This window comes from Caretta caretta, chromosome 5, assembly GCF_965140235.1.
Source record: "Caretta caretta isolate rCarCar2 chromosome 5, rCarCar1.hap1, whole genome shotgun sequence".
NCBI lineage: Eukaryota > Metazoa > Chordata > Testudines > Cheloniidae > Caretta > Caretta caretta.
The window spans coordinates 87098460-87122683 of record NC_134210.1 but is presented as its reverse complement, the minus strand read 5'-3'; the positions used below and the strand labels follow the sequence as shown (position 1 = coordinate 87122683).

General features: G+C 39.1%; 1 pseudogene; it reads left to right on the top strand.

Moving 5' to 3' along the window:
- The first annotated feature begins 7655 nt into the window (after positions 1-7655).
- LOC125637397 (SCAN domain-containing protein 3-like) lies at positions 7656-9490 on the top strand (annotated as a pseudogene).
- The last annotated feature ends 14734 nt before the right edge of the window (positions 9491-24224 follow it).

The following is a 24224-nucleotide window of genomic DNA, read 5'->3' as shown; positions in this document are numbered from 1 at the left end:
ACACCAAATTTCAGCTGAGTTTTGGGTCACCGCCCCACAGGTTCCTGCTGCTACACTGGGACCTGGGCTATCAGCTTACCAAGGGTGGTCTACTCGGAGGGTGAGTTTCTTGGGTACCTCAGTGTCCCCTACCTGGCTACTTCCCCCTTCCTGAGCTTATGAAATGGCAACTGGCTAGCTCCTTTCCACCTTCCTGTCTCTTTATGGACGAGGAAGGTAGGCCCACTCACACATACCACAAATCCACTTGCAGTTCATTGCTACTGGACAGTAAGGCCTCTGGGCCCCAGAGAAAGGTAAAAGGCCCTCTCTCAAGCAGCTGTGGGATCCAGTAAAGTCGTTTGAATCCTAGATGTACAGAACTGTGGGGACACCTAGCCAGACAACTACTCCAAACAGACAGGAGTGGGTAGGGAATGATTGGCACACTACCAGAGACCTCAGAAGTGATGAGAAGGCTTCTGGACATACTTAATTACATAATATTATACTGTCTCAGTAGCATTTTAAAACATGTAAGCTTCCTTTATAAAGTGCTTTGAGATCTACTGCTGAAAAGTGCTATCTAAAAACTAAGTATTATATTTAAATTTAAAGATGTCTCAGACTTCTAGATGAAGTCTGATGAAAAGTCTGAAGTTCTAGATGAAAAATAAGGAGCCTGAAACTGAATTAGTTGTGCCATTTAGATTACTTATTTTATCTAAAACTTAAACCACTACAGCAACTTCTGCTGACTCACTAATCACCATCACTGGCTTTTCCATCTTCATTTTTTATAGTTCTTGGGACAGTTACATCCACTGTAAGCTATTCTATTCAGAGCTGCAGTCCATCTGTACTGTTTTCTTGTATTATGGCCAGGGTACAACCATTTTTGATTTTTTGCAGTCTCCAGGATTTTCTACACCTAGGTTTGCCCTCTTACACACACTTGTTTATTCTTCTGGCTCTTTTTGCAATTCTAAGCACACCTATATGCCTCTTTATTCAGCTTTTGGCTTCTGTGCCACTGTGGATATGTACCCTTTCACATTGGTGTGTAGACTATTCAGCATGGCATGAACTGCCAGCCACCTTCATGTTACATGTACGAACACTCTGTGAATGTGAGGACTGGCAGCTTCCTCTCCATCCAAGTCTAAGTTTGCTATCTACCAAATTTAAAGGGGCATTCAGCAAAGTTGATGCGGTCTGATGCTTCTCACTCCACAGAAGTTCAGAAAGAGAGTCATCCTCTACTTCTGTCCGCAGAATCATTGTCACTGGCAGCAATAAATTAACTTCTTACTCTCTGAAAAGAACTGCATGTTGGCTAATTGAATTAACCAGGAATGCTTTGACATTTCTCTAATTTGTGACAGGATTAAGGTAAAAAATGAAACAAGCAGTTTGTTGTGTGTTAGCATGTCAAGAATCAGGCTGAAGGCAAGGAGAGGTGGGCATCACCATAAAAGTTTTAAGCGAGATACATCTGGGATCAGAAAGTAATATAGCACATATCACTGAAGTATCAGACAAGGTGAGAATGCACACACCTATGCACAAAAATTCACAATTTACTGTTATGATGAGACAAGCTGAAGTTCATTAGCAGATGGTGTACCTAATTAACACAGCAGAACAAGAGAGAAGTGATGAAAGGGGCTTTTCAGCACTGTCATATGCCTCAAGATGATTATTTCCACTGTATTGTTGAACTGAAATAGGGCCAAATCTTAAAGTCCTTACTCACTCAAAACTCAGCCAAAAACTTACTCTTTTGAGTAAGAACTACATAAACTACAAAAACCTCTACTTTAACTTGAGAGTTCTATGAGATAAAGGCAAGAGCAGCAGGTGAAATCTTCGTTCCTTTTCTTTGAAACTCCTCTGACACCATGAAGTTACACATGGAATTAATTTGACCTTCTAGTTTAGCTCTGATAGGATCCAGTATAAAATGTGCATCACAGAGGCAATCATATCTCACAAGTGGAAATGAGCCCTGTCATCAGGGTATTATATTTTAAACAAAGGCAGACAAATTCTGTCCTGACACTCACCCAGTAAAACCTCACAGACACCATTGCACAGAATGTGAGCCAGGGCAGAATTTGATTCCTGTCATATTATAATGGAAGGGAAGTGAACTATCAAAACTAGCATGGAAAAAATGACAACACAGGAACTGCATATGAGAACAGGTCCATCTAGTTTTATATCCTGTGTCTGGTTAATGTTGCATGTCTCAGAGGAAGGTTTAAAACCTATGTACCACAGTGCACCTATTTGTGCAATATTATTTTATAAAGAGACATTTTTTCCTCCTCCTAGTTGGTGATCATCACCATGTGCTGAAGCATAAGGGTTATATTTTTCATATTCCTATACTTCTTATTTATGTAGTTCTGTTCATAAATATTAAATAAGTGCTCATCCCAAACTCTGGCTAACTTTATATACATTAAAATTCCAGTGTTTCGTTTTCACCTGACTCAGACAAGTTTTTGACTTCAATTCATTGCAAAGTCTCAAAAAATCTTGTTTTCTGTTCAACCTGCAATTACACTTCTCCTCCTCCCAACCCTTGATTTTTTGGAATTACTAACAAACAGAAATCCATGTTTCTCCCAGCTCTGGTAAAAAAACTGCAGAATCAATATAGTCCTAATCAGTTCTTCTTGCGCTTTGTAGTACAGTATTATAAAATTATGTATGTATCCTATTGTACGACATATATAGGAGATTTCTTTCCATGGGATTTTTTTTAAAGTCAGATTTGACAACGGCGCAAAAAGCAACCATTTAGATCATGACAAAAGGTGTGCGGTATTGGGGATCACACTGGAAAGCACTCAGAAAAAAAAAAATCACACACACAAAATCATGCTCCAAAATGTTGTAGTACTAAGACTTCTTCTCTGCATGAACTACAAGATCGTAAAATTCACCAGTGACAGATTCTCTCTCTTTCAACCAATTGTTCTTGAGCTCAATTTAGCATCAAACTGAAGGTGTAACTTTCAGCTGCACAAAAGCTGCTCAAATTATTACAGCTAATGCTGCTGCTACCATGGTACCAGCAATGACCCCCTGCTCCCATGACATATGCTATAAAAATGTGGGGCATGTATTTCTCAAGTGACAGATGGGTGCACGATGCTGAAGACAAGTAATTCTTCACTGTGCTATTTTCTTATCAAGCATTTCATTCTGGGCTAATTAAAACAGCCATTTTTGATATGTCTTCTGTAACTCATCATAAGGATACTGCCAATATTAGCACTGGGTTGGGCAAATCTTTAAAAGCAGTGAACCTTAGCCTGGCCAAATGTTCAGCATTTATATAAGACAATGCATCAGCAATGCATGGGAAGGCAGCATGACCGTGTGCTTAAAAGACCATATGTTTATGGAACGCAACGCGCCTGTCATTTATCTCCTCTTACGAACATGAAAAGGTGGCAAAGTAGCACTAGAACATTCTGAGTTGGAAACATGCCAATGATCTGTTTTGCCACTTTTCTAAGGCAAAAAGTTTTCAAAACTCCAAAGATCTCTGGCATTTTATTGAACCTATCATAGTTTTGACATGTGAAAATGTCAAGATTAAATGAATGCAGTTCTTAAAATTGACTCAGAACTGTGTGTCGTGCTTTCATATAAATCTGACAAAGAATATAAAAATTCCACGATGCACAATAAAAGAAGCTGTCTGAAAATTAAAAAAATCAAGAACCTTGCTGCTTTCTTTTAAATATAGCAAAGTATGGAAGGACAGCAGGGAGGAAAAAGAAAGTGACATCTGCATTAGATATGGACAAAAGGCACAGTATCCTGCAAGTTTCCCTCTACACCAACACCTAATTAACTTCAGATCATCTGAAGATTAGAACTTGCACAGTGGTCACAAGAAACAAGCCTCCAGAGAGAAGAAAATATGATAGATTTTATCCTTCAGGGATCCTTCTGAAAAAGATATGGTCTTGCAGTCAAGCTTATCTGCACAAGAGAGAGGAAAATAAGTTTCCTTTTAAGTTAAGAATGTGGCTTTTCTTCTCCAGTCTAAGAGGATTAATTTTCTTTTGCATACTATAAGCATACTAAGTAGAGATGGGTCCAACTGGCAGAGTTTGGATTCTGATCCAAATGCAGTTCTGAATTTAGCCAAAGTTTGAGACTGTTTGAGTGTGTGACGTTCGCTCTGCCCATTACAGACATACAGTAGTTGCCAGATGCAAAGTTCAGATCCTGATCAAAACACAAAGGGTGCTCTGATCTGGGGTTTTGGTTAGAGCCTCTCTCTAATATTAATCACTTTCAGGACGTACTTTAAAAAAGTTACTGCTTTGCCTAAGGTACATACTTTTAAAGATTAGCAAAAGAAAAATATAAAGTATCACACATAATGTCTGCAAAACAAATAGCGACATCAGAAAATAGACCAAGTCCTTTGACACCAATGGCGAGCTGTGTGTTCACAAGGGACGCAAAATTAGATCCTTTACATTAGGTAAAATACTGTCCTCTAACGGGAAGGTGGCATGACTTTGTGCGTGTTCTAGTCCCCACCACTAACAGCCTCCAGAAGAAACATGAAGAAAGCATGTGTAATAAAAAATTTGAGGCCAGATTCTCCTCTCCCTTATACCAGTGAAAATCAGAAATAATTCCATTTCAGTCAGTGGAGTTACATCACTGCAAGCCCTACGTACAAGTGGAGCTCTAGCTGTTTTGAATGTCAGGATGGAAAATGTTTTCAGCATCCTGACCCGCCCCCCCAAAAGCAGCCAAGGGAGGGAGTAGCAGGGAGAGGGAAAGCCAGCTAATCAGAGCAAAGTGAGGTGGGGAAGGAAAGCTGAGTGGTGCAATGGTTTGGTGCCCCCTTGAAGTTGGCATGCAGGGTGGCCCTACATTGAGCCCTACTTATGTAAGAAGGGAATCAGGTCCTTGATATTTCAACACAGATAAAGATGTCTAGTAACAAAACTTTTTAGTGATATCAGTGTTCCTGCAGGGGCCAAATGACTGACACACTCATCAATGTCTGTGAGAAAGGGAGTCGGTAACCATGGTCACCCAGCTAGATCTGTACTTGAAGACATTAAATCTTTTGAAAATATTATGAATACCTCTACAAGTGAAATAAAAAGATTGGCAAAAGTGAGGTCAGATCTGAATGAGTCTGGGTCCAAGCCTTGCTTAAGTGGAAGAAAACTAAGAGTTTGGAGGATAATGTAACTGAGACACAGAGAAGTAGTAAAGCAAATTCCAGAATGCTCTAGAAAAAGTAGTAGTTAATTCAGAGAATATAAACTGGTGTCAACGATGACAGGATATTGAGTCTGAAAGAAAGGTGTTCAGGGTAATATCCACTCCATTCTTTCCTCCCACAGAGGGGAATGAAATAACACAAGCAATTATACCTATCTAATCTTTGTCAAACAACATATAAATTGTACTTGTTCTTATATAGTTTACAGACAACCTGCTTTTAAAAAAAATAAAACTGTGTCCATATTCTGAAAGAAAGGTTTTCTAATCTAATTACATTTATCAGACTCTCAGCTGCGTAAGAGGTTGTTGGTGGTGGGAGTTTGGGGGCAATCATTCAGAGGGGTGAGGTCTGTTGTCCATCAGTATTTTGGGATAGGCAGGATGCCTTTACATACCTTTTAATGTTTAAATAGTGCTTGTCTTTATTATTTCTTTGTACACCTTTGTTTTTAAGTTTGAGTACTACCAGAAATGTAGGCGTCCATAAGGCTTTCAAAGGGAAATTCAGTTTCTTGAACATGATGCTGCCTTATTTTTATTATACACGAGTCATGTTGAGACCTTCCCTCTCCTCCTGCCTCTGAACACACATCATAAAAGTGTCAACTTCAGTTTATTAAGGGCCCAATTTTGCATTTCTTGTACTCACAAAACTCCCTTTGAAATCAAGGGCAATTTTGAGGGAGCAAGGAATTCAGAACAAGGCTTGAGAAGTCAGTGGGATTTCAGAATACAAGAAGTCAATGGGTGGTGAGGGCACTCCGCCCCCATAGGACACGCTCAATAACTTTTGAGAATAAAAAAATTAAAAAATGATTTGTAAATAAGCAAAAATATAACTTTAAATATTAAATGTCAATGGCAGTTCTGTACCTGATGCTCTTAGGCTTCTTTGAAAACCTCAGCCAAAGTCAAAGGATTTTCACCTGCTTATTTTAGTAATGGATTTGGCTCTGTTTCTTGATCTCTGTGCTCTTTTATAATGAGGAAAAGAAAGAGTATCCAGAACTTAAACGCAGTCTTGAAAACTACAGATGATGTTATCATGGATGTAAATAAATTTAACCCTCCACAAAATTTTAGAGCCAGCGTTGGGTAAAGGATGTTATGAAATTAACAAAAATGTTTTTAGAAGTTGGGCTCCATTTTTACATCAACAGTTATATGCACCTTCAGATCAGGTATGAAGAAGTCCAGGTGACCTAAACTGAATGTTCAAATAACCTTTGATGCAAATAATGATGGACAGGTGAAGGCCAGGTTGAAAATTTGGCCCAAAGTAACAGTAGGAATGCAAGTATCCAGAGCATGGAAGATCTTACAGATAAGAGCCAGTGACTTTCTGACTTAAAAAGAAATGTAGAAATGCAGGCAAGTCAATAAACCCATAAAACTAACACCATGCATTCAAATTGTACTGGTGCAAGAAGCTCAGAAAATAAATCTGTTCTTAAAAACTCAACCATTTTTCCACAATGGAAAACCTCAATCGGTTGAATTGATTAGGAACACATTTTTAACAGCGAGGGTGTTAAGCAGTGGAACAAAAAATCAAGGGAAGCAGGGGATTCTCCATCTCAATGTCTCAAATCAAGATTGGCTGCCTTACTGGAGGATACGCTTTAGTCAAATTAGTTATTGAACGAATACTGGGGTAGCTGGGTGAAATTTAATGGCCTGTGATAAACAGGAGGTCACAATAGATCAGTTCTCAAATGGGGGAACTGGGGGGTGAAGAAATTCCTAGGGGACATGAGGCTGTGAAATTTTCATAACAAAAACATTTTTATCAGTGAAAATTTTATGTATTTATGTATTTAATAGACCAACAGACAATTATACATATTCTGTATACATAACAACTATTCATAAAATTGTCCAATTACAGGCCTATATTATTTAACTACAATAAAGTATTAACGATCTTCTCATTTTTGATTATGAATATAAGTAGACAAGAATAAAGGTATAACAAAGTACAATAATAATAAAAATACAACAATAAATAAAAGTATATAACTGCAATGTTTTCAAATTTCATATCACCAACTGCGAATATATATATATATTTTTTTTGCATTTCAAAGTATAGGAGTGCCGTTTCGGTCAATGGGGAGGCCAAAGAATGATGTAAAAAGCGATGGAACTTTTTAAAACTTCCTAGCTCGCTCACAAGAGTGTTTGAGACTGTTCTGTCATGGGAATGGTTACCTCCACCACTCACCGCACAAGACCAGCTACTTGCCAGATTGGTGGTGAGGTATATATAGGGCAGCACACGCCCGTACATAACAGTAGTAGTAAATAAACATTTACGATAACTCAAATTAACTTGCGTCCCTTATTATTCAAAAATCAGGAAAATTATTTTTATAGATTTTTTTTATTAGTATATTATGGCTGAGATTAAGAAAAGGAAGTATGATGAAGACTACATTAAGTATGGTTTCACCGTCATGGAAAAAAACAGGATTGATCATCCTCAATGCGTAGTATGCCACGTAGTTCTCAACAATGATGCCTTGAGACCTAGTCGTCTTGAGCGACACTTGACAAAGAACCACAGTGCTTTGAAAGACAAACCAAAAGAGTTTTTTGCTGCTAAACTTCAAAATGTAAAACGCATGAATCTGGACACTACTGGAGCTCCTCATCAAGCATTGGCCAAAGCGGTAGAAGCATCTTATGAACTGTCATTGCTCATCGCTAAAGCCAAGAAAGCACACATAATAGGAGAAACTCTTGTGAAGCCTTGTTTGTTGAAAGCAGCTGATATTGTGCTTGGTGCCAAAAGCAAGAAAGAAATATTGGAAATTTTGCTTTCTGACAATTCCGTGAAAAGTTGCATCGATGACATGGCGAAAAATCTAAAACTTCAAGTTGTGGAGGCAGTGAAAGCTTCTCCTTTTTTCACAATTCAGTGTGACGATACCACTGATGTAGCACAATGCTGTCAGTTGTTCATCTACGTTTGATTAATTAATGATGGAACTGTGAAAGAACAACTGCTTTTTTTGAAGGAATTGATGACCACATCAAAGGCTTCTGATGTTATGAAAATGGTTTCCGACTTTTTTGAAGAAAATGGACTTTCATGGGAAAAACTGGTTGGTGTATGCACAGACGGTGCTCCAGTGATCCTTGGCTCTCGCTCTGGATTTGTGACATTGGTGAAAGAAAAAAATCCAGCCATAACCATGACTCACTGCGTCATACACAGACAAGCATTGGCTGCTTAAACCCTTCCAGATGACCTATGTGACTTGTTGAATTTGGCCATCAAAGTTGTCAATTTTGTGAAGAACAGCACTTTAAATACAAGACTTTTTGCAGCTTTTTGCACAGATTTGGGAGTGGATCATAAAATTCTTCTGTTTCACATGGAGGTACGATGGCTTTCCAAAGGGAACATGCTTTCGAGATTATTTGAACTGAAAGACAAAGTGGAAATTTTCCTCAAGCAACAGAAAAAAGAAGAGTTATATTGTGCATTTACAGACCAAACATTTCAACTTTCACTGGCATACCTTGTGGACATTTTTGAATCTTTGAACAATCTCAATTTGAAGCTGCAAGGAAACAACACTGCAAACATTATAGCACACCACGATGCCATCAAAGCATTTACGGAAAAAATCAAGCTTTGGAAATGTCAAACACAAGCCAGACACCTAACTTTTTATCTTTTCCAACATTTTCAACACTTGCTGAAAATGAAGGTTTCCAAGAACTTTGTAAAGAGGATGTGAAGAACAAAATTGTGTTTCATCTGGACTGCCGTGCTGACTAATTCATCCACTATTTTCCAGACAACTTTTCTGGCAACCCCGTTCATAAATTAGCACGTAATCCATTCAACGTTGATGTCAATTCATTGCAAGAACAAGCACTCAAAATGAAATATGATTCAAGTGTGAAAGATATTTTTGAAAACTTAAACCTGGAGGAATTTTGGATAAAATATTTCCCAATTTACCCGAAAGTTGGAGAAGATGCGCTACATATTATTCTTCCATTTTCATCAGCATACCTCTGTGAAAAAAGCTTTTCAAGTTTAGTCATAATAAAAATGAAACAAAGGAATTGACTGGATGTTGAAAACTATTTGCATTGCACACTTTTATCTCTCAAACCTAGGATTTCCCAACTCATGAAGAAAATGCAGCAGCATCCTTCACATTATATTCATTTTGTTTATGCTATTTCTTATTTTAAATTACATTTTTATTAAATTTTTGTGCCAAGAAAAACTATTTGTGCTTATTTTTAATTTTAAATAAAATTATATCAAGTTTTTGTGTTTATTTTTAAATTTTAAATTACAAATTTAATTTGTTAAAAGGGGCTTGGATGATGGTAAAGGAGAGGTGGGCATGAGGGTTTCTCAAAAATTAAAATGGGGGCGTGATGCTAAGAAGTTTGGGAACCAATGCAATAGATGATCCAATGGTTCCATCTGGCCTTAAACTCTGCCAGTCTATGAACTAATAAATTCCTGAAAAAAATACCAGAAATAAAAAGTATCTTGGGAAAGCCTAGAAGGTTGGCTTAGTTGGCAACATAGATGATAGACTCTGGGTGGGCACATTTTCTATTATCGTAAACTTATTCTTAACTGCTGTCTTCACTCGTAGCCTGATTTAAAACCCACTGAATTCAAACTCTGTTTTTTTCTTATGAATAACCCATGTGGAATCCAGCTAAGAAATAACAGGTTTAAGCTCATCAGATATTGATGATGTGTTCTTGCCAAGTGTACGTATCACACTCTACATTCTTCTTCATGTGTCATGGTTAAACCATTTTGGTTCAGAAATTAGCACTTTTATTTCTTTTATTTGAAATGTCCCATTTCCCTCTCATTCTTCTTTTGGGGAGCAGTTATTTTCTAGCCTGTGAATTTCAATGAGAAAAAAAACTTAAAACTTTAGTTGCAATTCATCTCAAGGTGATTTTAAATAACTGGAAGGACATAACTCAAATTTCATATGATGCATGGTTAAACCTGGTAATCAGCACTTATAAATGTGAAAAGCCTACTGCCCTCAGGGATCAAACACTTCGTAATTTAAAAAAAAAATTCCCCTATTAATTCCAGCACATAATTGTTTGAAAATATAAACCAAATCATGTAATTATTGTAATGTATATACAAATGGATCTGTATTTGCAAATATACATCCTACAACTATCGACAGCTATATTCTAAAATTATTTTTCCACCAATGTTTAAGCTGTAAAATATTTAATGGATATTTTAATTTTATTTTTTCAACAGTTAAATACTCAAATCAGACAATATCAAAATTAAGGTTCTATGAGCAAGCTTAAAAAAGCAGTCCATTTTGCATGTGCAGTACCGTAATCTTTAATTACTTGACTGCTTGCTGTTTTTCAGACAATACAATAACAATGTTTTTCTGCATCCTTAAGTACACCTATCTAGCATTTTGCAGTGCTCTATATATACACCAGATAGCGTCCATGAATATCCTTAATATGTATGATGTGCAGTGGAAAAGGCAAAGACCCCAGCTCATTCACTATGACCTTACAAAATTGTGATTCTTTTAAAAAAAAAAATCCAGACAACATCATCACATGTTATATATATGCCATGTTTTACAGAAAAACTATCTGAGATACTATTTGAATGTTTTACATTTTTTTATTATTATGATTATTTGAGAATACTAATTGTATCTTTCGGCCAATAAGCCAAGTCCCTTAGTAATGTCGAGGGCTCGAACCCCAGACGGGCACGGTTCGTTGTCTGACCGGAGAGAGACAGGCAACACCAGCAAGGTCTGAACTCAGAGCTCTTTATTGAAGAGTGCACACAACAATAGAGAGCAGCCCATCTCCAAAGAGAACCAGCCAGCCTCTAAGTAAAACTCATAGGTTTTTATAGACAGTCCCGTCGCGTCACAGATTTATTCATAAAGCAGCTCACCCCTCCCCTATATTAGTTAAAATCCTCTCTCTGTATGCATGCACATCTACCCCCCTTCTTGTAGATAACTTTTAGCAAATCGTAGTGCTTCACTAACTTTCTTATCGGTATGGGTGTCAACCAGGAGACGAGGAGTTAAAACAGACATAACACAAGAGCAGGGAGTGGAAAACAGCGCCTCTGTATCTCAAGGACTGTTCCCAGCACATCTGGTACAAAAATGCAGGAATGCAGGCCTCTCCTTTTTTCTCACTCTGTAACTTAAACAAATATTCCTTCTTTCTACTTTCAGAGACTTTCCCAGCAGCCTCTCTTAGCCTGACTTTGGTTCAGTTGGAATAACTGCCTCCTATTTAGCTTTTCTCACCTAACAGTAACTTTGGGGCAGATCCTTGGCTGGTATACATTCTCATAGCTCCATTAAAGGCAATTTTAAACCAGCTGAGGATCTCATGAGTCTAGATGGGGACACCTCAGAGGAAGAACAAATGTAGTGTGCTTGGAAATCTTATGGGATATCCCAAACTTCTGGAATCAGATCTCTGGGCAAAAAAATACTGAGCAGCTGGAATGTCTACGTTTTGCAGGGTGTGAGCAGAGCTCTGAGGATGCTGACAAAGGATGATGTAGATCGCGGAGGAGCCAAGATGCACACTGGACAGGGAGAAAGTGAATAGGAAGAGACAGCTGAGAAGTATTTCTCCTCTTACTAGCAGGAGCTGCAGGCTCCGTTATCTGTCTCTTCTGTCTGGTCTTACCTGGTCGTAAGTTTGGAGCAGAGCTCTGCTACTGTGAAGCTAAAAAGCTCTGCAGGAACCTCCTCAAACCCAACCTTGCCCCATTCCCTCAATCCTCTGTAGTTCCTCTTAGGGGTTCTGCAGAATGCAAGTATCTCCAGGACACATAGCCAGCCCTTATACCTGATTCACAGATAGATAACTACATGTGTGTGTATCTATTTGCATTTCTGGTTTCTCACATTGGTTTGATGCATTTGGTCCTATTGAATAATCTATGTAGCTAGATTTTGCATTATTGGCTGTGATGCTTTATGATTGAAAATGACCATTTGTATCATTTCTGCTACCACTGTTCTACAATTGCAAAAACTCTTACACAAAGTATATCATGTCATCTGTCTATGGAAAAGTTACAATCTATCAGATATGATTATCCTGGTTAAATCCATGTATCATCTTTGTACCTGAAGTTATGAGTATTGGCTGTGTACTTGTATCTTCCACATGTGTTGTACTCCTGGGTGACACCCCCAAATAGATTTACATCAAAGCTAGACAGCTGTGTATTGATGGCCCATTAATGACACTTTGCTCTAACAATGGGCCATTGAAGAAACTCAGCCCACCCAGTAGGTCTTCCTGCAGATGCCTCAGACTCTGAGGAGCCAGTGGCTAACCCCTGTGATTCAGCAAAACATGCAACGGCATGTAATATGCTCAGGAGACCGTGACTCCATCTTGAGTCAGTAATTTTCAGGAGACAGGGGCTATGGACTTTGGGATAGTACACTTCCATGCCCATGGCAGTGGATATAAAAAGGCACCTGAGACATCCTCATTTTGTCTTCATTTCCTGCTTCATTTCTTTTGACTTGATAGCTAACAAGGAAGCTCAATACAAGGACTGATGACCCCCAATCTGTTTGGATGACTCCAGAGAGATTTTTGCAAGCTAGAAGTTTATTCTATCACTGCTGCAAACCTGATATAAGGACTTTGCAATCACAAGCTCTTCCATGTATATGATTCCTTAATCATTTATAACTCTGTTCTTTTTTATATTATTAAACTTTGTTTTTAGTTACTAAAGGATTGGCATCAGCGTGATTGTTGGGTAAGATCTGAGTTATATATTGGTCTGGCTAAGTAGCTGATCCCTTGGGATTAGGAGGACTCTATATCTGATTAAATTGGTTTTCAGTAACCATTCATCATAAAGTCCAGTGTCTACATGGTGAGCCAAGGACTGGAATGCCTAAGGGCTGCATTTTGACTTCTGGTTAACCAGTGTGGTGATATAGAAGTTCACTTTTGCTACTGCCTTAGTATAACCTAATGATAGAATAACCACCAGCGTAGAGTGTACATTTCTGTATCTTCTTGTGGAACTGGTTGTTTATTACAGTTAATTGAAACATTTTTAAACTTAAAAAAATCTCTCTCATTTAAATGAACATTGGAAATGAGAGGGTATCATTCCAATATTTTGGCCCTAATCCTGAATTTTAAAGTCAATAGGATTTCTCACATAACTAAGGTATGTAGGATTAAACCTTGCAAGTATGAGAGCACTGAGAGAGACACAGAGAGAGAGAGAGAGAGCTAAAACTATGTGAAGAGTAATTGAGTCACTATTGGCAGGAGAGAATAGAGCTGCTGCTTTAGCAGACGCGGCAATGAACTTGTTTTGGAAGCTGTAGCAACCTCTCTCTCCAATTACATATACTTGTTTGCCTGTGTCCCATTAGAAAACAGAGTACAGAATCCGATTACTGGCTCAAACAATGTATGCAGCACATCCATGGTAAGTGATTAGAAATGGCACCCTCACCAGCTCAGGGATAATCACTGGACTAGAAATGGCACCCTCACCAGCTCAGGGATAATCATTTGACGAATGTGCTTATGCCAGCCAAAAAATTGACTGTTTTGCAGTTGTAGTTCTGTTCAGTTTTACAAAACATCTGAATGACAAAACAACCATTTAGACTCTTCAATCATCTTCTTTGCAGCCCTAGTCTCTAGTTCAAGTAGTTGTTTGTCCAGTTCTAGATGCCAAGGCAGATTTTCCCAACTGCAATCTATTGCACTTCCATGTCTTAAGTCCTTAGAATGCACCTTTCCCTCTCTGCCTCTAGTGAAGTTGATTCTTATCTAGGCCAATATAGACTGCCTTTTTTCTGAGTCATTCCACATGGAATGTGAAATAGATTGGTCAATGCTGCTCTTTTTCTTCTTCTCTTTGATGCAATGACTCTGTGTTACTTTTTTTCTTATGCAAACAGTCTATTACTAATGTGCAACCCTACAATAATAAAACAGGGACAGATTCTACCTTGCTTGTTAAGGGAGCTATAAATTACACCTCCCTGCCAGCCTGGCCAACTCCACCAGAGGTATTCACCTAAGGGAGAGCAGATAGCAATACCATTATTTGCCCTTCTTTGGGGTTTCACTTAGGATAGGGGAGCAGCTTTAATTTCCACTTGAAGACACAATACCCAGTAGAAGCTGCAGTGAAGATGTAGCAGGGCACACCCTGCCTGCACTAACTCCACCCCCCTCTTGCAGCTGATACCAGCCACTCTCTGGGCTGCACTGTCCACCTACAGACCCCCTGTTTAAAAGGGAGGCTCCATCTATTTTTTACCATTGCACACTCACCACTGACACGCATTCTGCCATCAGGGCTCCAAGCTGCCGGATCCCACCTGCCACCCATCAAATCTCGTTTCATTCCTTCGCCTCTAAACTCATCTTCAACGACTGCCAGGATCCTGGTACTTGCAATCTAAATGGATTTTGATTATATCGGAGGCCACTAGAATTGGGGTCTACTGTGCTGGCTCAATCCTGCAGGCCTTAGTGGCACAAAACTCCACTAAATTTTGCCCTGCAGTTTCTAGCTCCTCATCTTTGTTATATAGTTTATCAAACAAGTAACATTGCAAAAAAAATAGTTTTGAAGTTATGTTAGACAATAATGTTTTGCTTAGGGAGGGACCTATTTTTTCTCCCAACATTTATGTCTATTAGATCATGTCATCAAGCTGGCTGCAGAGGAATACATGGCTGTGCATAAGAAAGGTGGCAGGGACGTGTGCAACAATTTTTGCTCCATTTCCACAGACCATTCAAGGAAAGTTATTGTAGTTGTAACAAATATCTAGCAATCTCTTCACACAAGCCTAAACTGCAACAAATTTAAAATGATGAGGAGAGGGAAGTGAACAGGCAATGGACCATGCAGGAGATGTGCAGTTCATCGAGAACATTGCCACACTAAGTTGATGAATCCGACAGAGGCATTTGTCTCAGCAAATATTCCTCTTCATACCCTGGATCATCCAGCCATGAAAAAAACACACACAGGTTGCAATCTAAAGAACATGGGACTAATCTGCGTTGTTCACCAGCTGAAAAAATTCAACCTGCCTGACCTCTGTGAAGTGTAAAAAGAAATTGGAAACAGAGTCCCTGTGCCCAGCCCTCTCTGTTGTGGGTGATGAGACTACCGAGGTGGGAGATTGGTACCATGTGTTCTGAATATTCTTACTCTGATCTGTTTAAAGTGTGACAGAAACTCTGAGACATTGTGGCTGGAACCCATCGTGACAAGCTGTGGTCTTTGACTGCAGAAATTTCAAGGAATTCTGTAACCACAGGCCTGACAGACAACTCTCACATATGGAAAGGCAAACTAACAATATGTCACAGACAATGCCAGCTACAATTTTAAAGCAAATGTCTCTTTAAAAGCTTCACAGCCATTTTACGGCTTACTCTGTAAGGAACATACTACTCAGGACAACTGTCAGGAAGAAATGAATCACAATAACATTAGCATTCATCCAATACCTTTCATCCAGGGACCTCAATGTTCTGTATAAAGCTGGGTAAGTATTATCAGCCACATTTTACTGATCCTGTAAACGAGACAAACAGGTTCATTTTTAAGGTCAAGTTTACAGAGTGAGTCAATAGCACACCTTGGAACAGAACCCAAATCTCCTGGCTCCAAATCTGCTAGACCCTAGTGCTTATCATGTCCAGTACCTGTTGCTCCCTTTGGAGTGTGGCAGCTGTTTCCTCAGAATCACCTCCTGAAATTCATTGGCTTCTGGCAAAAGGAGAAGAAAAAAAATAACTGATCAGGAGCTTTGCTAGGAACAGAATATTAATAAAGCTAACCTGGATTCACATAACCTAAGTATCAGAAATGCTATGTAGGCACTTCTGTGGCCCCCACCAACAAGTTCATTGTTCTGAGTGTTTAGATATTTCTCTTTCCATTACCCATCCTATTTTATCTTTGATGAACTAAAGAATCTCCTGACTTGGACAGATCCTTGAAGTATGTTGATGAAATAACACATTCAACTGTCAAACAGACATGAGGGGGTGAACAACACAGTATATAACAGTTCTCCATCTGAATATTTGGAGGAGCCAATGTTTTCTTCACCATTAACCAACAGCAGTTATCCTGATGGCATACTGTGTATAGAATGCTTCAAAGTGAAGAAAGTAGGAATCCAAAAACAAAGGCTTGCCTTGTCAGCAACAGAAAACAAAAAGAGTTTGCAAAGTCAGCTAGAACTTACATGTGCCACAGACCACATGCAGCTTTGGCTCACACTTAACAGTTCAGCATTTGCAACAACAGCAGTGCACTGCAGGTCTGTACCTGTGAACAGTATCTCTACAGAGCATTCATTAGCGACGTATGAAGATGTCTTAAGAAAACAAGAGATCAATCAAGGAATATGCATTATGTTAATTCCAGACTACATGAACTGAACTACTGCTTTTAAGCTTTTATGCACAATGCAACTGATTGTTTGATTTTGTTTTGGGGCTTGCTTTGATGTGCTTCAGTTTTGAAAAGAAAAAAACAGGTATTTTCAAACCATTTGATTTGGACTAAAAATTTAGCAAAACAAAGTTATTTTGTTTGCTACCAAGTATATCTATGACTTTATATGAATTTCTAGGATTTCCTTTATTTTCAACATTAACATAGCTAATGCAGCATTTTACCCAAAGGTTGGTATAACAAAAATATAGCCAGGGTGATCACACATCCACATTACAGCTGGGAACAGAACCTGTAGGTCAGCAACCAGTTTATCTGTCCACAGAACAATGTTCTCAAATAGACATATTCTGACAGAGGGAGGCTTCTTCTCACCCTTCATGTTAGCCCCCTGCATACAACTGCTGACTGATTCTTGCTGACTCACTGTAACAGGTGCAGGTCATTATCCATATCCTAGCTAGACAGGAGATGACAGTGGCTTTCTGGGCAAAGGAATCTAGCATCTGGAACACATGGAGGATGTTATAAATGAAGTCAATCCAAGGGAGGGGGTGAGTTTGGCTATACACTAAGTATGTATACACTTTTCAAAGAGGGGTGCAAATTCTAGGTTCTTACACCATTTCTGACTTGCCTGAGTTCATTCCCATTGGTTTGAAAGGCATGACTCTTGCAGTTGGTTAGACGTCAACAGAGGGCAGGCATGTGAGGCAATAAGACATGTATATGGGCAGTCTGCATAACTCTGTGAATGACAACTGCAAACTATCCCCATGTAAAGGAAAGAGGAAGAATAGCAAGAGACCAATATTGCTCCATCAGGAGCTGGTTAATGACCTGAAAATCAAAATATGGAATCCTACAACAACTGGAACGATGGCAAAGGATGTCTACAAAAGACTAGTATAAGTAGCTAGGAACAAAATCAGAAAGGCTAAGGCACAAAGAAGAGGTTCTTTAAATACATTAAGAGCAAGAGAAAGATGAAGGAAACCATAGGTTCTCTACTTAGCAGGGAAGGAGAGCTAATAGCTGATGACATCAAGAAAGCTAAGTAGTTTAATTACTATTTTGTTTCAGTCTTCACTAAAAAGGTTAACAGTGACCAGCTATTCAACACAATTAATATTAACAACAAGAGAGAAGGAATGCAAACCAAAACAGGGCAAGATACATTACAGTTGGCAGGTCCTGATGAAATTCATCGTAGGGTATTTAAGAAACTAGCTGAAACAATTGCAGAACCATTAGCAGCTGTCTCTGAGAAATCCTGGAGGCCGGGTGAGGTCCCAGAGGACTGGAGAAGAGCAAACATATCTTTAAAAAAGGGAACAAAGATTACCCAGGGAGTTATAGACCACTCAGCCAACTTCAATACCTGGAAAGATACTGGAACAAATTACTGAACAATCTATCTGTAAGCACTAGGAGCATACTAGAGTTATAAGGAATAGTCAGCATGGATTTATCAAGAACCAAATCATGCCAAATCAACATAATTTCCATCTTTGACAGGGTTACTGACCCAGTGGATAGAAGGAAAGCTGTAGATGTGATAGATCTTGATTTTAGTAAGGCTTTTGACATAGGAGACTTAGGTGGGAACCTGAAAACAAATCTTCAACTATGTTAATGGCTGTTATCAAGAGGAGGGTGATCAATTGTTCTCCATGTCCACTGAAGGTAGGACAAGAAGTAATGGGCTTAATCTGCAGCAAGGGAGATTTAAGTTAATACTAGGAAAAACTTTCCAAACATGGGTAATTAAGTTATGGAATAGGCTTTCTAAAACAGGCTGGACAAAGAGCTGTCAGGGGTGATTTCAGTTTACTTGGTCTTGCCACAGCATAGGGGGCTGGACTTGATGAATTTGCAAGGTCACTTCCAGTCCTGCATTTCTATTATTCTATTATCTGTTCTGCAAGAAACCCGTGCTCTATGCCAGCTCTGATGTCCTTTGCTTGCTTACATTTGCTGACACTTCTGTGTACCTGTACACCCACAAAAAATACTCAATGAAAAGAATAAACAATGTTACGGAACTCTTGTGTTAACTACCCAGGCTGAATGTAACCAAGCTTACAACTAGGAAACCAAGGAAGATCACATACGGTGTCTATCTAAGGAACAATATATTGTTCATGAGCATCAGGAGACGAACTGAACCTCCCAAGCGAATCTCTCAAAAGTGATTACAACTGAGTCCAAAGCAAAAGCTGTGTATTTGTGACTGGTGACCCTACTCAAGGCCTATTAGTCCCAAATCACCATGACCACCAGGGAATGCAATGCCCTCTGGCCTATGCAAGAGTAAATACTCCAATATACTAAGGAACAATATATTGTTCATGAGCATCAGGAGACGAACTGAACCTCCCAAGCGAATCTCTCAAAAGTGATTACAACTGAGTCCAAAGCAAAAGCTGTGTATTTGTGACTGGTGACCCTACTCAAGGCCTATTAGTCCCAAATCACCATGACCACCAGGGAATGCAATGCCCTCTGGCCTATGCAAGAGTAAATACTCCAATATACTAAGGTCCACAGCTGTTACACTGCAGTATTATTCAGCCTCCTCAAATCTTTGGAGAAAAAACAAGACTTGTTAGTTACTGGCAGCTGGAGAATGCTACTCCTGCAAAGTCTGCCAGTTCATTTCAGATTCTACAGCTGCGGGGGGAACAGACCTCCTTGCTGCAGAGCCCATCAACATTTGGTCACTTGTATTATACTTTTTTTTCCCTGTCATCTTCTCAGGAAGTTGGTCTGGAAATAATTGTGCATCCAGGACTGGGTTTTCATGGCCACTGAATGATCCTTTCCCTAGCTGTACTCCACAGTTCTGCAACAACCTGTGCCTTTGAATTCTAAAACATATTGTGGTAATGGCAGAGAAGCAGCCCACGAAGAAATGGATTCAGTGGGATTAAGGAGCAGGTCCTTATTTCTTTTTTCATTAAGCATCATTTTGTAATTATCACACCGCAAATCCAAATTAATGTCACACAAGGAAACTGTTGTAATAGAGACTTGCTATTGCTTTTGTTAGGACTTGCTAATTTCCTGGAGGTGAAAGCAGATTGTTCTTTCCTCCCTGCTGCTATTTCTGCATCTTAAAGCAGGCTGTCAGGGAAATGAGTGCATTGTCTTTGTATGCCAAGAAGATGAAATTCAATTTCAGATAAATTAGATGAATAATAAAGAGTGAAGTGCTGATGCAAAAGGCCTTCAAACCTTATTAATGCTTTGTCTGGACTTAGTGCTCTGAGGGTGAATCCAGCTGAGAAACACTAACTCTGAAACAGAATCGCCCACTTGTTAATACCCACCATCTAGAACACAGAGTGAAATGTCAGGTTTTCACCTCCAGGAAGCAGTTGGGAGAAGTTGTTTTAGTGAAATGTAGACAGAGAGCAAATGGCATACACCTTAAACTGTCTGTGTGACTGGCTAATCCTACTCTTCATCTTCTCAGTTTCTTCAGGCTTAAACATTTCTTCATTAGTTCATTCTTTCCAGAAATGTTCATTAATTGGTATTATTTGGAAGTCTATTCCATGTAACTAGAGATAACCAAACAGCTCACCATGCCACAGCTCTAATGCAACAGAATACAGAAATGGGCATTCTGCTTCTTTGACTACTAAAGGGTCTGCACTGCAGAGCAAGTCTGCAATCCCAAGATTCCGAGATAAACTTTGCTATTATCACAGAATCCTGAAATCTCATGTCATATCACGAGTCATACAGCTTTAAATAATATTCTACCCACAAACCTTCATTTAATATACTTTATACTCATATCTAAGGCAAAGAGACAAATAGACAGATATGCAAATAACCTTTACTTCCAAATCATACAATTAAAAACATCACTAGTTCCAAAATCTCAGAATTAGTAGAGATGCAATCCTCAGCAATGGAATGCACCATGGGATCCCAGGATGCCTGTTCTCAAAATCCTGGGATTGCATTCCCTAGCAATTATACCAGTTCCTGAGGAAGAACTTTTCAAATGCCATGATGATGAACATTAAATAAGAACCTAGATAAACGTACAAACAGATTGAGTTCAAACAAAACAATTAGTTCCCACATGAGCAGCATTTAATTTTGTGGTGAGGAAAAAAGCTACTAAACCTTCATGGATCAAACCTCAAAACTTCAAGCTTTTAATATATAGTGCAAATCCTAACCTGAAACAGAAGCCTTGAGACTGTGAACTTGATAGGATAGACACTATTTTTAAAGTAAATAAATAAATGTTCAGAGGTTAATAACTAACTGGAATTTTTTTATTTAAACTTTTCAAACTCTTGGTATTTAATTAATCCTTCACTTAGTTCCACTTACTCATAATAATTATGTCTTTTTAAAAACTAGAAATATAGATAAATTTTAGGTCATGAGATAGCAGAGGTGGGCATGTAAAAACCAAAATAAACCTTGTGGGATGGCCAGTGAGTGATCAAAATAAGCTGGCTAAGGGGAAAAAAATCTACATTACATAGGTAACTAAAATAAATGCTGAAAACCTCTATTGTCAATCTTCTCTCCAGTTTAGTTTATGTTCCTGTAAATTAGAGTTATATATAGGAACCAGGCTTGAACTCAAAATATACCTCAAACAGAACCCTGAAGAAATCTTAATTTTTTATATGACAGTACTAATTAAAAGTCTCCATAAGATAGGAAAATATACCCCACAGACCAATCAAAAATCACTCACTCTAGCCTGTGCACAGCCTTTACAAACACCATGGGCTGTTGTACAGAGTGAGCCACTATCATATATGCAAAAGGGCACTTACTCACTAGAGACTGAAAAAGGCCAAAGGACATTTGCAAAATATTAGCACATCTGCTCAATGACAACCATCTCAAATACTCAAAAAAGATCCTGAGCAGCAGTAATACACTACAAGACCCAATATCCACCTCTAAAAACAAACTACAAACATTTTAAAACTTGCTCACAGATATCCACTGAGAATCATTCACTTCACCCTCTTCAACTATTCACAGTCAGCCTTGCATTGAGTTTCCAGGCGTGATTCACTGGTTCATTTTGTCAAATTGTACAGGGAAACTTTTTACAAACATTTTTGTTGTTGTTGTTGCTTGTTATGGATATCCATTATTTGTTTTTCAGACTGTAGTTTATAGGGTATTTTGAGTTCAAGCTTGGTTCACTGAATAAGTCACATGGCATTTCTCCTCTGACAGGCTGAGTCTATTCCATATATATGATAGGATAGGAGGGTCAGCCCAACTCAACATAAAACCATTTTAAGCTGGTTTTGCAAAGTGAAACTTGCATTTCAATATCTGTCTTTGACGCAGGTTGGAAAAAAATTATTACCCTGCTCCCTGTGTCCGTGCCATGCAATAATTTCCATTACAGGTCAGCAGAACATTTTGTCTGAGGAAGTCTACACCAACAGGGAACAGAGTCACACAGGAACAAGCAAGTCATTCAAGACACAGTACAAAGATCTTTAAGCAATGGATAATATCTCATCATTACATAAAGACATAAAATTGTTTTCTTATCCCTCACCTGAAAATTGACAACTGTTTAATTGTTCCTGGACAATAACTTTCCTACTATCACTCACTGAAGGAGAGAATCAGGACCCTCACCTCTGGAAAAATATAACTGTAACAGTGTTTTGTTTAAAAAAAATCAGGAGTTTGGAAAGAACTTCATCCAAAATATACAGGACAAAGCTCAGTCTCAAGAGCAAGGACTTCTCTGGATTTCCAGGCCAAATGGTCAAAGTCAGGTAACTGGGACAGCTTTAACCATAATAGTGAATAAACCCCTGGAGGAGAAATCTTTAGTAGGAACAAGATGAATAAAAGAACAATGGTTCTTGTAAAAGCCATGGCTGGAGAGTAACTTTCCAGTCAGACCACACTTCAGCAATTTCTAGGCATACACAAAATAGCTATATAAAAGGTAAATTCACATGCCCAGATTTGTATTCACCAGTAAGCAAAGAGTAATCAGGCCAAAATGGAGTCTAAATACAGCAGCCACATTGCAAATTGCAGGCTCAGTGATAACCAGATCAATGGATCCCATCCCTCCTTCACCGAAGGCCATGTCTATACCATAAACTCTGGTTGATGCAAGTTACCTCAGCATAATGCCACTGCAGTTAGTATATCACTGACACGCGTGCATACTTAGCACCTTGCATCGCCAGGAGTGCTTGTGTTGATACATAGTGCAGTGCACCATGGGTAGGTATCTCATCTTGCAATTTGCTATCATCCAACACAGTGTCTTTTGGGAAATTTTGGCAATGCATGCTGGGGCATAAATGAGTTGTGCAGGGGTGATTGGAAAAAAAATCACGTTCCCATCATGCAACTTTCTCCATCCTATAATGCCAGCCATATGGTGTCCCTAGCCTCTGTTTGCCAGAACCTGTGAATGAGCAACAGGGGATGGATCACTTGATGATTACCTGTTCTGTTCATTCCCTCTGGGGCAGACCCTGGGCTAGATGAACCTTTGGCCTGACCCAGTATGGCCATTCTTATGTTCTTATATCCCATAATTTTTATACATTTTTTTAAATCCCACAAATCCCAGCAAGTACTGACTGGTGGAATTGCATTGTAACGAAGACTTGAGATGATGAGTAGCGGCCACAGAACTTTCAGATGTGCAAGGCCACATTCCTGAATCTGTGTACCAAGCTCGCCCCAGCCTCCAGTGCAGGGACACCAAAATGAGACCAGCACTTACAGCTGAGAAGTGAGTGGCAATCACACTGAGGAAACATGCAATGCCGGATTGCTACCAATCAGTGGAAATCATTTTGGAGTTGTCAATAGGAATGTTGTGGGGGTGTAGGGAGGTGCTAAAATGGAGTATTCCATCAGCTGGAAATGGAGGCAAACCTGTGATTTTTGAACCTGTAGGTTAACAAGAGACTGCAACATCTGTGTTTGCTATCAGTGAAGCCTTATGTCGTCCTAGCTCATCATCCTCTCCAACTCATGAGCCTTTCACCTGTCTGTGCTTTCCCTCTCCATACGGTCTGCTGTATTCACCCTCCAGGTTCTCTGTTTACAGTCTGATGCAGCACTGGCTTGCAGGATCTTGCTGAAGATATCCTCCTGTGTCCTTTTCTTTCTCCCCTTCATCATGGTCAGGTGATCCATGGGTGTGGAGGGGGGACCCCTCAAAACAGCAGCAGCAACAGATAACACAGAGAAGTATCATATTTACAGTCACAACAGAAAGCAGAAGTTTAAGAACTCCCTTCCATTGCTTATGTCATGTTATGCTTATGCTTATGACTTATGTCAACTTATGTAGTGTGAAGCGGGCCTAACACATTCTTAATACACTTCTGTAGCTGTTCCAACAGCTGCTGAGAAGGGTGTAGACACAGTGACCTCTGATACAACATGGAAGTTGTCAGCTAAACTAAAC